Source organism: Echinops telfairi, unplaced genomic scaffold (assembly GCF_000313985.2).
Source record: "Echinops telfairi isolate 266 unplaced genomic scaffold, ASM31398v2 ScPeMD7_1;HRSCAF=3_0, whole genome shotgun sequence".
In the NCBI taxonomy this organism is placed as follows: Eukaryota; Metazoa; Chordata; class Mammalia; order Afrosoricida; family Tenrecidae; genus Echinops; species Echinops telfairi.
Genome location: NW_022103896.1, coordinates 27573655 through 27579654, shown reverse-complemented (window position 1 = coordinate 27579654; position 6000 = coordinate 27573655).

The following is a 6000-nucleotide window of genomic DNA, read 5'->3' as shown; positions in this document are numbered from 1 at the left end:
AGCCTGTTTGGGCACCATGCCCTGTCCCCAAAGTCCACCCTCATCATTCCCTGGGGCTCTTGCTGCTCCCCTCCCCTGCTGTTCCACTGCCCTCCCCCAATGCTTTGCCTCAGTGTGGCGGACCCCCCTCATTCTTAACAATATATTTTTGTTTGTTCATTTGTTATGGTTCTTCTGATACCTGTTACCCAGTCCTGATGGCACCTTATGATGGTGTGCTTCTTCCATGTAGGCTTGTTTCTTCACTGTTATATGGCCGCTTGCTTAACTTCAAGCCTTTAAGATCCCAGATGCTATATCTTTTAATAGCCAGGTACCATCTGCTTTCTTCACCATATTTGTTTATGCACACATTTTGTCTTCAGCACTTGTGTCAGTGTGTGTGTGTGTGTGTGTATGTGTGCATCACAAAAATGCCAGTTTGTTAGAACAAAGTGTTCTTGTATTGAGGGAGGGTTTGAGCTGAGGCCTGAAGTCCATCACAACCTCAGTTTATTGCCATATAAATATATGTACATAGGCCAAATACCTCTATTTTTATGGATTAATGCATTTACGTATGTACACACCTATACTTATACCTCTATCCAGAGCTTTTCTTTCTAGACTTCCTCTGTTTCCTTTTGCCTTCCTCCTGCCCCACCATTATGTTCTCCCTACTTCTGCCTCTTCATACTTCCTCTCAGCTAGATTGCTGTAGCATCAATTTCCACAGGATCTCTACATCCTCCTTGTTGTTGGTTTTAATTCCCTAGTTGTTTTCCTGTCTATGGCATTGTTTGCTCACCACACACTTCCCCTCTGCCACCTTCTCCCTGCAAGACCCTCTAGGACCGTTGGCCCGTTCCATTCCCTCGGCTTGCTTCCAGAGCCAGTCTTACATAAGTCAGCAAACCAAGAAAGGAGCATGACGTATCAGCACCTGGAGCAATGCCAACCCACAAAAGCCCAAAAGAACCCACACAACAGACGTCAGGCTGGGAGGGGCAGCTCCCGGAACTCCCCCAGGACCAGGGGAGAGATAGTCATAAAGGTCAGCAGACAGACCTGGAACTATGTATGCTTTCTGTCTTTTTGTTTTCCTTTTCTTTTCTCAATCTTTTGTTTCTTATCGTGTGGTCTATGCCATTGTTGGCTTGCCTACTTACATAGAACGGTAGCTCTTTCGAGAGTAGAAAGCCCTCCCTTTCTCCAGTGGAGCCCCTCAACGAGTAACCCACTATGCCAGGAGTAAGCGAGATTCAGTTAATTACTTAACCATCATCCTCTCTGTAGGCTGTGTTGTAAATGCTATTTTATGCAAAAAAAATAAAAGAGATTCAAGTAAAATTATAAGACAGAAATATTTTCCAAAACTAGTTGACAAATAATTTTTGAAAAATGGCAGACTATAATCTGGTCTATAAAGCCATCTAGTGCTTCTACTAATAGATATGCCACAAGTGGATGGCTTTAGAAATCCACTTTCTCTTCATTCTCGGGGCTAGATGTCTGCATGCAGGGCTTGGTTCTGGGTAAAGGCTTTCTCTTTGGCACCTCTGGGGGCAGGTCCATCTCATTGAGATTCTGCTCCCTGGCAATCCTCTTGCGCCTTGACATCTCTCTCCCTCCATCTTTCAGAGGAGTAAAGGTGGGTCCAAAGGACATATTCTATTCTGACTTTGCTTGCTTGGTGGTACTGATGTGCCTTCTCTGCTAACTTCCCTTCATAGCTTATAAAATGAAAGCTGGTGCAAGCTGTACACAGGGAAATGCCCCTTATATCAACCAGCTCAAGGCGGAACACTCAGTAAAAGGGTTCTATTCCTCCCCCGTCTTCCCCTGATCACAACCGATCAGATCATGGGGATAATTATACCATCACCTATCTTCCCAACCTTTGAGAATCATGGGCCAGACAAGTTTATACATGTAACAGGGGAGGGGGGCACAATTTAATCCATGAAACCTTTTTTTAAAAAACTGCACAAATCAGGAAAAAAAATTCATCTTAAACTCAAAATCTGATTTTTTTCCCCTGCTATGAATGTCATTTGCTCTATCTTCAATTTTATAACCCAGTTTATGTATTATTTATTTCATTTTCCAGAGAGTCTATACATGAATTTATACTTTGTAGATATGTTAGACAGGGTTCTATAGAGGAAAAAAAACCAGGACACTTATAATTTTATATATATATATATAGATAGATAGATAGATAGATAGATAGATAGATAGATAGATAAAGAAATAAACAGCTAATTAGTCTATAGAGCAGTACAAATGGCTCAGTGCAACTCACTTCCATGAGACAGCTAATACACTGGCAGTCCTTCAAGTCTTGTGGGCTGCCAGGTGCAGGACAAGGAAGCAGACAGCTGAGTCCTCTGTAGAACAATTCAGGCTATCCGGCCACAGGCAGCAAATAGCAAGACAGGTCACCAACAGTCAGCCAGATGGCAGGGTCCAACAGTCCCCACCTCAAGCAATATATATTCCTGTAGCGTGGTGAAGCAAGTCCTGAAGGAACCTCAAACTACAGTGACACAGTACATGGGTTAGGTGTCCCATAGGTAGTGTAGGTTGCAAACTGAAGCAGAAAACAAGCTAAGGCAGCTGCACACTGGTTTAATCATCACTGCACAAGGGACAAGAAAGGCGAGGCTTGTGGAGCCATTTATCTCTCTCTCTGCCCTTCAATTAATCCCACATGTGTTCATTGGCCAGGTTGGCACAATAAACTTACCTATCACAGTATGTATATGTTTCAGCTCAATTTCCTACCAACTCCACATCTGATATGAAATGTCATGTAAATCAAGAAGTAATGCATAGCATGTGATAAGAAGCTTGGATCCTGCTATTTATCAGATGCCAAATTAAATATAATAACTAATATCATATTACTATCAACAGAAACTTAACATTATCACTATGCTGTTCCACTGTTCTACATTTTATGCCACCTCCTTAACTTTGGAAAACGATAAAAAAGTTTAGAGTATATTTTCTTCCTCACATCCCATTTCAGATCTTAATATGGCACTAGAACCTCAAGGATCTCATTTATCCACCTACACTTCTTGCACACTATTGCTTAGCTGAGACGGGATTTAAGACCTTACAAAATAATTCTTAAATGACTACTTTAGTAACCAGAAAAGGAATACATGCATTTCTTTGGATTGCAACACACTAAATAATAAGACCAATGATAAATGAACAATCTGCCTTTATTTTAGGGTTATGAACAGAAGTGTTGAATTGATGCACAGTCCTAAGAGATGTTTCTCTCTATTAATGATATTTCAATTTCCTTTGATGTCAGAGATACTCAATTCAAGCTGCTGCGCACAATATGTGTATCTCAAGAGGCTTCTTTCAAATTTAGAATTTTGGCACTCTCAATATGTGAGAAATAGAAGGAAGTTTTAAACTTACTGATTCATTACTTTAGGACCTGTCCTACCATGCCAATATTCCACCTGAAAATATATGTATTTATTCCCTTCTGAAAAGAGATCATATAATCTGAAAAGAGATAATATAAAATGTTATAAGAGCATCATCTGTCATATTACAGAATGTGTAGAGATTTTACATAACTGCAAATGCAAGATAGCTCTTCTATAATGGATATAATTTAACTCATTAAAATATTGAGATATTTTCTGGTTATAATCATTTAAAAACTTCACTATTTAATGCATTGATTTTACCTAAATCAAGTCCAAATTATTTTTACTTTTGGCCCTTAGAAGCAAATATGTTTTTTGCTTCCAACTAGAAGTTTTTGAATTTTTATTACTCTTAACAAAACAAAATAAAACTTCACACATGCATACACAAACTGAAAGTATACATTTATGAAAAGGGTGTATTTATTTGTTAGTTGTGATCATAGCATTTCTAATCATTGTTTTCAAGTTCAAGAATATTAAATTGAAATTGATAGCATAGGTTATCACCCTTTCAGTATTTTGAGCAGAACTAGCTTAAAATTATAAGCCAGATTTAAACAGATCTAGACACATGTATGGTTCTTAGGTCAACACCAAGGAAAAGGGCATCCTTTTTCTCATTATTCTCATTATATTCCTCACAGATTTTTGATAATTAATATTACAGTGACATGTAGACAATGAACAAATATTTTTAAGAAAAAAAAAGTTTTATCCCAATATGAGCAAAGACTCTTTCATGCTAGTGTCAGGCTGTGTCTAGTACATGTTTGAAAAAAAGTGCTATTGCCTCTTTTCTTTTCATGTTTCCACAAAGAGGGCAGTCATACAACCATGAGATTATATTTAAATTATTTCTATTTCTATGACAATTCATAGTTTTAGCAATCTATCCTTGCTCTCCATCAATCATTTGATAAAAATTGACCATTTTAGATTGAGCCTCGAGGGGCATCATGTTTTAAAAATCAGGAAAGACTTTGCTGTTCATATTATTTAAACTTGTCTTTATCAAGGAGGTAGACCAAAACAAGAAATCACTATGTCATGTACGAAATATCAGTAAATGCTGACAAGATCAAAAGCAAGACAAACATAATCATTGCATCATGTAGGAAAGGCTGTGGATGCTCCTGTCAGAAAGCCTTGCTTATCAAGTAATGTATCTGTGGGACCAATGAGTACAAACTGACTGCGAATGACCGACCTGAGACGGTCTGCAGGAAGGGCATTGAGGCAGAGGACCATGCTGACGCCGAAGCTCTGACCCAGAAGTGAGCTTGTTTGGTCTCAAGATGTCCAGCAGTCAAAGTGAAGTTAGTGAGAAAAGTAGAAAGAGGTCTGACAGATGGATGCTAGATCTTACAGAGCTTCAAAGTTATTATAAATATTGTTTCTTATGGGTAAATATTGATAAAGGAAATGAATTGATATAACTGAAGAAAGTGGTTTATGCAAAGTAATATTTTCTAAGATCACCAAGCGAAAGAACCATGGAAATTATTAAACAAGTTTCTGAAAAATCTTTCAGACTGGTTCCACCTTGTCAGCCTACCCCAAATTTCCTTTCTCACACATTTCATTCTTCTAGAAGAGTAATCAGACTTTAATAATTAGAATTAATCAGAAAAAAAATTTTCTGTGAGAGAGAGAACTGCAAAAGAGTCAAAATTAGCAAGTTATAAAATGACTTCTAGTTGAGAGCATTATTAAACTCCCTTCATTATTTTATTATGAATTCTGTAGTAGGGACAAAGTTAAACAAATAAAAAATGTATATATGTGCATACACAGACACATATTTTTATTTATGTGGTGGTATGCATATATATAAAGGTCTCCAAAAGTTCTTGGAAAATTTCAATTATCGCTCAATTCCATGTTTACCATGATCCTCTTGTCAATAATAGATCATCAGAAATTCAGAGACACTAATTCTACTAGCAACTGACATAAATTAAATCCATATTAAAAATAGATGACCCCTCAGATCTGTTGCCTTGAGATAACCTTTAAATCTTAAGCAGTAATATCCCCTGAAGTCTTCTTAAAATATAACAATAATTCTTAATGCAAAAATAATTTAATGTAAATAGTAAAAAATATGTGCCATGAGCTATATGCTGTTTTATGGCTTGCTATATAGAATCTAATGGATAACATTATCTCAAAAGATTAGATAGAACTATTAGAGCATAACGTGTTTATGGTAATGGGAAGAATAGCTCAGAAAGCAAGCTTGAGAACGACTGCATAACCTGAAGGATGTCATCAACGACACTGAATATACCAGTAAAAATGTTAATTTGATGTACATTTTGTAGTGAACATTACAAAGTGAATACAGTGTAAAATAACAATAAAAATCAAGCCCATATTATCAACTAAAATGGACAAAACTTTTATATTACGGAGTCATCACACATAATACTGGACTATAGCCACTCTTTGCTTATCATATTTTTTCCCATGTGAAAAATTTAATAAGATTTTATAACTTCAGCTGGATATTTTATCTCTTTCAATGACAAAAAAGATTCTCCAAGATAAAAGTATG